The following is a 9,170-nucleotide window of genomic DNA, read 5'->3' on the forward strand; positions in this document are numbered from 1 at the left end:
TTTTCTACTTTATTATTTGACGAATGCCAAGTGTGTGTCCACTATCTTGAAATCACCGTTCTTACCCCTGTTATAATCAATGGTGTACTTGCAAGCATTATTATCCAAGTTCATATCCATACTAGACTCTTAATCAATTAAATGTCTTCCTTTGGAAAAATGTAAATAATAATACTCTGAATATTTTCGGGTGAAATGCTACAATGATACATCCATGGGCTTGTAGATAAATATCTAAAATTGTTAATGAACTACCAAGGTTATTACTTAGTGGCATTGCTATTTATTAGTAATGATGCTAAGTAATTGTCAACCGGTATTTCTGGCGCCATCGCCGGAGATGGATTCTATCTCCATTCTTAATGGTGATGTTATAAAATACCAACAATCACTTCTGGCACCGCTACCGGGGATACAAACCTAGTAGCGATGTTAAGAAGTGTCAACAGTAGATAACACCCCACTATAATAAAATGCCGCTTCACGGCAATGGACTTTAGCTAGATATGTAAAGCCTATGGCTATGGCCTTTGCGACTCTCTTGTAAGACTCTATTTTTAGTTATCAATAATGCTCGGAACTTTTATTGAATATCTATACCATTTCTGTTGAAATTGAGAGTACTTGTGTGTGATCCTGGCACAAGTACAGATGCACTTTGGACTCTCAAAATGAGGGGCCAACACATACTTCAAATTAAGAACTATTCTAGTAGGACTTTGTATGTGTGGGAATGATATTTATCCTTGCTAAGTCTTATTTCATTGTTTTGAACTTAATTTAGTTGTTTATTGTAGTTCATCTGTTCTATATATTTTCTTTAGGTTGGAACTTATTTTATTTAATTGTGTCTAATTAACTTTGATGGGTTATTCCATTTATCCCAATGCATGGTCATTCTTTAGAATTACGTCTTATCTGGGTTGTACCCAGTGACAGCAGCATCGTAGCATTTCTCCACCTATATTTGTGGCACCTCTTTCCTACCAGGACCGCCATTTTAAAGTCCTCTTCATCAAGCTCGACTGACCACGCACAACCATCATCAAACTCGGAGCTGCCTCCATTGTAGCCGAGCCTAGAAATACGACAGTATGGTCTTCCACCATTAGTCCACTTATCACAGTATGGTCTACCTAGCAGTAGCAGCATTCCCTAGAACTATCATGGTTCAATGCCCATGTATTCCTAGTTGGAGGAGCAAGCGCGCTACAACAGCTGAGAGACCTGCTATCTCTATGGTCATCTACTGTGAGCAGCAGCTATGACCAGAGCATGGGGAGCAGCGTTGCAGCCAGTTGGGCAGCCATGCTGGCATTGGCCAAAAAGTTCGACATGATGAGCATTGGTGGCAGCAATAGTAGTGGTAGGCCAAAAATGCCCTAGAACTATAGCTCCATATCTGTGGAAAACTACACTGCCGCTGTCCCGGCCATGCCAAAGCTGACACTTGGGAGTATATGGATAGACCTGGGTTGCCACCACGGTCGCCAGCTCTTGGAGCTAGCGCTAGCAGCAACATGTCACAAAGGGGCTGCACCAAGGAGCACTTCTTCTCTGAGGCCGACATAGAGATGATCAATAAGGACAACTGACTCAAGGATCTCATGAAAATAGGTCCTAAGAGGGTCAAGAAGTACGTTTGTATACTGATTTCCAATATCAAAAGTTCAATTTTGAAGTGGCCATGCATGTGGGGTATATATTTATCCAAGTGCTCAACCTTTTAGTTTTGCCTCTGATGTTCTTAATTTCCACGATTTCAATTCTTCTATAAAATTGCAGGATTCTCCGTAACCGGGAATACATGGCATAGTTGAAGGTGCAAAAGGCAAACCACATCCAAGACCTTCAGCACTGGGCTGATGCACCAAAGATGTAGTGCAGGTCATTATCTCCACAAGTGAAGTCACAGCAGGTTTGTATTATAGTTGTGTGCCAACCACAACATCTAGGAGAAATAACATTATTTCTCGAGTGACAATGTAGTTGTTGATATTTATATTATTTGTCTATCCAGGAGGTCAAGACTGAGAACCGCGAGGTGCAAATAAAGTTTAAGGGGCTGAATGAGCAAGCCAAATTTGAAACAAGGTGAGCTTGTTTGTTATTGCCATGTAGTCAAGGGTTAATTCAATTAAGTTTAGATCTTGTAGTGTGTTAGATGATGGTATGCATGCTTTGCTAAAATATATACAATTCAATAGCTTAGAGTTCTTTAAGTTGATGAATGCATGAATTACGACTCTCCTCATCAAGTCGTTTAGTTTTTGGATTGCACGTACATAAGGTTTTATTTGCAGTGTGTTGTGTATAGAAAAAATGGGGCATTTCCTTGAGGCTCACTCTGTCCTTCCCTTTACTTGGACCTCCAACATAGCAAAAAACTAGATAGACACACGGGTATAAGGATGAGCAATCTCTCCGTGTGTATTTTCTTGGACGTTTATAATGTTTGTCATACATTTAATTGTGGCATCGTTTTGTGGCTACTATTCTTAGATTTTCCAATTTGTAGATGAGTGTGTTGCAAATGTTTTTGTTACAATGGCTATTACATTTTTTGCATTAATCATTTATAAATTACTCTTGTTTGTTGCATTGCCCTGAACATAATGGCAACAACAATTCAATAAACTCTATTTCAAGTTTTCTGCAAAGATCAATAGCCCCTCAATATGCCAAAAGGATTAGGGGAGAGGGGCCTTATATGGACAACACATATTTATATTATAGTGTCACAAATACTTACAATAGTAAGTTACAATATTTTTAGAACTATATATATTTTACCTGATGTGTTACTACTCATCGTTTTTTTAAATCAGGACAATTTTAATCTCCCTTGATCAGCTTCAAGTGAGACTTATTAGTAAATTCAAATGATATAGTGCTAACACTGCTAGACTGTGTGGCATCTGTTTGCTTCACATGTTTGACATCACACACATGTGGTGAATTAATGTGTGTAAAACTTTGAATTATGTGTTTGAAACATAATATGCTGAGTGTCATGTCAACTTTAATATTCTTTGATATCTAATTAAAAAACATGCAAACAATGATTTATACACTTTGATCTGCTTAGTCCCTATATTAGAAATGTTGATCATAAGATCTGCAATTAATTTATCATTCAACATTGTAATAATGTATGTAAGGTTTATTCATTGATTGGACATTTGCTCCCTGGTTTAAATATTGATACTCAATAAGCATCTACAAATGTTGGTAATGATGTCTTTTGTCTCCTTGATGAGCCTATTTCATCCATGTTTACAATATTTTCCCTTCTTATTTATAAACTTATATCTTCAAATAATTCTATAACATGGGATCACTATTCTTCATACAATACAGATCTAAATCATCAGTCACAATCTGAGACCCAGAGGTTAAAACTTCTTAAGCTCGATATGCTTTGTGCCAATGGCACACACAATCCAAAGAGCTCGCAGATGGCAGGTTGGAGTGCTTCATCCACCAATGGTTTGCTCCAACTGATGGATTCCCATGCGAATGATCTAATTAGCTCACACCACCTTCAAGCACAGGAACACACACCACAGATGCAGCCAGAACAACAACCACATCAAATTATTGATGATGAGCTTATGGGTCAACCACAGCAGCCATGGAAGTTTTGATAATATTTATTTTTACACATTTTATTTCTGGAAGCATACTTCATATTAAGAACTATTCTAGTAGGACTTTGTATGTGTGGGAATGATATTTGTCCTTGCTATGTCTTATTTCATTGTTTTGAACTTATTTCAGTTGTTTATTGTAGTTCATCTATTGTATATATTTTCTTTAGGTTGGAACTTATTTTATTTAATTGTGTCTAATTTACTTTGATGGGTTATTGCATTTAAGTGCATGGTCATTCTTTATAATTACATCTTCTCTCGGTTGTATCCGCTACCAGCGGCATCGCAGCATTTCTCCACCTATATTTGTGGCGCCTCTTCCTGACAGGACCACCATTTTCCAGTCCTCTTCATCATGGCCGGTTGATCATGCACAGCCATCGTCGGACTCAGAGCTGCCTCCATTGCAGCCGAGCCTAGAAATACGACAGTATGGTCTATCGCCTTTAGGACACTTATCACAGTATGGTCAGCCTAGCAGTAGCAGCATTCCCTAGAACTATCACGGTTCCGTGCCCATGTATTCCTAGTCGGAGGAGCAAGCGCGCTACAACTGCTGAGAGACCTGCTATCTCTATGGTCATCTACTGTGAGCAGCAGCTGCGACCAGAGCATGGGGAGTAGTGTTGCAGGCAGTTGGGCAGCCATGCTAGCGTTGGCCAACAAGTTCGACATGATGAGCATTGGTGGCAGCAACAGTAGTGCTGGGCCAAAAATACCCTAGAACTATAGCTCCATATCTATGGAAAACTGCACTGCCGCTGTCCCGGCGATGCCAAAGCTGATATTTGGGAGTATATGGATAGACCTGGGTTGCCACCACGGTCGCTAGCTCTTGGAGCTAGCACTAGCAGCAGCATGTCACAAAGGGGCTGCACCAAGCAGCACTTCTTCTCTGAGGCCGACATGGAGACGATCAATAAGGACAACCGACTCAAGGATCTCACAAAAATAGGTCCTAAGAAGGTCAAGAAGTACATTTGTATACTAATTTCCAATATCTAAATTTCAATTTTGAAGTGGCCATGCATGTGGGGTATATATTTATCCAAGTGCTCAACCTTTTAGTTTTGCCTCTGATGTTCTTAATTTCCTCGATTTCAATTCTTGTATAAAATTGTAGGATTCTCCGTAATCGGGAATACACGGCATAGCTGAAGGTGCAAAAGGTAAACCACATCCAAGACCTTCAGCACCGAGCTGATGCACTAAAGATGTAGTGCAGGTCATTATCTCCACAAGTGAAGTCGCAGCAGGTTTGTATTATAGTTGTGTGCCAACCACAACATCCAGGAGAAATAACATTATTTCTCAAGTGACAATGTAGTTGTTGATATTTATATTATTTGTCTATCAAGGAGATGCTTGATAACCTCAAGACTAAGAACCGCGAGGTGCAAATAAAGTTAAAGGGGCTGAATGAGCAAGCCAAATTTGAAAGAAGGTGACCATGTTTGTTATTGCCATGTAGTCAAGGGTTAATTCAATTAAGTTTAGATCTTGTAGTGTGTTAGATGATGGTATGCATGCTTTGCTAAAATATATACAATTCAATAGCTTAGAGTTCTTTAAGTTGATGAATGCATGAATTACGACTCTCCTCAGCAAGTCGTTTAGTTTTTTGATTGCACGTACATAAGGTTTTATTTGCAGCATGTTGTGTATAGAAAAAATGGGGCATTTCCTTGAGGCTCACTCTGTCCTTCCCTTGGAGCTCCAACACAGCAAAAAACTAGATAGACACATGGGTATAAGGATGAGCAATCTCTCTGTGCGTATTTTCTTGGACATTTATAATGTTTGTCATACATTTAATTGTGGCATCGTTTTGTGGCTACTATTCTTAGATTTTCCAATTTGTAGTTGAGTGTGTTGCAAATGTTTTTGTTACAATGGCTATTACATTTTTTGCATTAATCATTTATAAAATACTCTTGTTTGTTGCATTGCCCTAAACATAATGGCAACAACAATTCATTAAACTCTATTTCAAGTTTTCTGCAAAGATCAATAGCCCCTCAATATGCCAAAAGGATTAGGGGGGAGGGGCCTTATATGGACAACACATATTTATATTATAGTGTCACAAATACTTACAATAGTAAGTTACAATATTTTTAGAGCTATATATATTTTAGCTGATGTGTTACTGTTTGTCATTTTTTAAATCAAGTTATTTTTAATCTCCCTTGATCAGCTTCAAGTGATAGACTTATTAGTAAATTCAAATGATATTGTGCTAACACTGCTAGACTATGTGGCATCTGTTTGCTTCACATGTTTGACATCACACACATGTGGTGAATTAATGTGTAAAACTTTGAATTATGTGTTTGAAACATAATTTGCTGAGTGTCATGTCGACTTTAATATTCTTTGATATCTAATTAAAAAACATGCAAACAATGATTTATACACTTTGATTTGCTTAGTCCCTATGTTAGAAATGTTGATCATAAGATCTACAAATATTTTATCATTCAACGTTGTAATAATGTATGTAAGGTTTATTCATTGATTGGACATTTGCTCCCTGGTTCAAAGATTGATACTCAATAAGCAACTACAAATGTTGGTAATGATGTCTTTTGTCTCCTTGATGAGCCTATTTCATCCATGTTTATAATATTTTCCCTTCTTATTGATAAACTTATATCTTCAAATAATTCTATAATGGATCACTATTCTTCATACAATACAGATCTAAATCATCAGTCATAATCTGAGACCCAGAGGTTAAAACTTCTTAAGCTCGAGGTGCTTTGTGCCAATGGCACACACAATCCGAAGAGCTCACAGATGGCAGGTTGGAGTGCTTCATCCACCAATGGTTTGCACCAACTGATGGATTCCCATGCAAATGATCTAATTAGCTCACACCACCTTCAAGCACAGGAACACACACCACAGCAGCCAGAACAACAACCACATCAAACTATTGATGATGAGCTTATGGGTCAACCACAACAGCCATGGAAGTTTTGATAATATTTATTTTTACACATTTGATTTCTAGAAGCATACTTCATATTAAGAACTATTCTAGTAAGGCTTTGTATGTGTGGGAATGATATTTATCCTTGCTATGTCTTATTTTGTTGTTTTGAACTTATTTCAGTTGTTTATTGTAGTTCATCTATTGTATATATTTTCTTTAGGTTGGAACTTATTTTATTTAATTGTGTCTAATTTACTTTGATGGGTTATTGCATTTAACCCAGTGCATGGTCATTCTTTATAACTATGTCTTCTCTTGGTTGTATCTGCTACCAGCGGCATTGCAGCATTTCTCCACCTATATTTGTGGTGCCTCTTCCTAATAGGACCACCATTTTCTAGTCCTCTTCATCATGGTCGGCTGATCACGCACAGCCATAGTCGGACTCAGAGCAGCCTCCATTGCGGCTGAGCCTACAAATACGACAGTATGGTCTGTCGCCTTTAGGACACTTATCATAGTATGGTCGGCCTAGCAGGAGCCGCATTCCCTAGAACTATCATGGTTCCATGCCCATGTATTCCTAGTCGGAGGAGCAAGCGCGCTACAACAGCTGAGAGACCTGCTATCTCTATGGTCATCTACTATGAGCAGTAGCTACGACCAGAGCATGGGGAGCAGCATTGTAGGAAGTTGGGCAACCATGCTGGCATTGGCCAACGAGTTCAACATGATGAGCATTATTGGCAGCAATAGTAGTGCTGGGACAAAAATGCCCTAGAACTATAGCTCCATATTTGTGGAAAACTGCACTGTCGTTGTCCCGGCCATGCCAAAGCTGATACTTGGGAGTATATGGATAGACCTGGGTTGCCACCACGGTGGCCAGCTCTTGGAGCTAGCACTAGCAGCAGCATGTCAAAAAGGGGCTGCACCAAGGAGCACTTCTTCTCTGAGGCTGACATGGAGACGATCAATAAGGACAACCAACTCAAGGATCTCATGAAAATAGGTCCTAAGAGGGTCAAGAACTACGTTTGTATACTGATTTCCAATATCTAAAGTTCAATTTTGAAGTGGCCATGCATGTGGGGTATACATTTATCCAAGTGCTCAACCTTTTAGTTTTACCTCTGATGTTCTTAATTTCCTCGATTTCAATTCTTGTATAAAATTGCAGGATTCTCCATAACCGGGAATACACGACACAACTGAAGGTGCAAAAGGAAAACCACATCCAAGACCTTTAGCACTGGGCTAATGCACTAAAGATGTAGTGCAGGTCATTATCTCCACAAGTGAAGTCACAGCAGGTTTGTATTATAGTTGTGTGCCGACCACAACATCTAGGAGAAATAACATTATTTCTCGAGTGACAATGTAGTTGTTGATATTTATATTATGTGTCTATCCAAGACCTGCTTGATAACCTTAGGACTGAGAACCGTGAGGTGCAAATAAAGTTAAAGGGGCTACATGAGCAAGCCAAATTTGAAACAAGGTGACCTTGTTTGTTATTGCCTTGTAGTCAAGGGTTAATTCATTTAAGTTTAGATCTTGTAGCATGTTAGATGATGGTATGCATGCTTTGCTAAAATATATACAATTCAATAGCTTAGAGTTCTCTAAGTTGATGAATGCATGAATTAAAAATGTTGATCATAAGATCTACAATTAATTTATCAATCAACGTTGTAATAATGTATGTAAGGTTTATTCATTGATTGGACATTTGCTCCATGGTTCAAAGATTGATACTCAATAAGCATCTACAAATGTTGGTAATGATGTGTTTTGTCTCCTTGATGAGCCTATTTCGTCCATGTTTACATTATTTTCCCTTCTTATGTATAAACTTAGATCTTCAAATAATTCTATAACATGGGATCACTATTCATCATATCATACAGATCTAAATCATCAGTTGCAATCTAAAACCCAGAGGTTAAAACTTCTTAAGCTCAATATGCTTTGTGCCAATGGCACACACAATCCAAAGAGCTCGTAGATGGCAGGTTTGAGTGCTTCATCCACAAATGGTTTGCACCAACTGATGGATTCCCATGTGAATGATCTAATTAGCTCACACCACCTTCAAGCATAGGAACACACACTACAGATGTAGCCAGAACAACAACCACATCAAACTATTGATGATGAGCTTATGGGTCAACCACAGTAGCCATGGAAGTTTTGTGTCACACCCAATTTTAAGGATAAAATGGAGTGCAAAATCTTATGTGCACCTAGAGATCAGTCACACACATAAGCTGACAAATTATGAATAGTATCATCAAAATTGTTTATTACATCACGAATAAGACAGAGTTATCACATAAATATAGCGGAAATAATAAAAGATCTCTCGTGGAAGCTCCATTTCACAGGGACGTCGACTGGTTGACCACAAGTCTAGTAGTCCTCAGGAAAATCATCACACCCAAAGCCATCTGTTACCCATCTGGGATTTTTATCTGAGTAATGAAAATAAACAAGCGTAAGTACATGTCGTACTCAACAAGTGTAACACGGGGTTCATGAGGCTCAAAAGGCTTGACACAGGTTTAACAGCATTAAGC

The sequence above is a fragment of the Miscanthus floridulus genome, chromosome 3, assembly GCF_019320115.1.
Source record: "Miscanthus floridulus cultivar M001 chromosome 3, ASM1932011v1, whole genome shotgun sequence".
Taxonomy (NCBI): Eukaryota; Viridiplantae; Streptophyta; class Magnoliopsida; order Poales; family Poaceae; genus Miscanthus; species Miscanthus floridulus.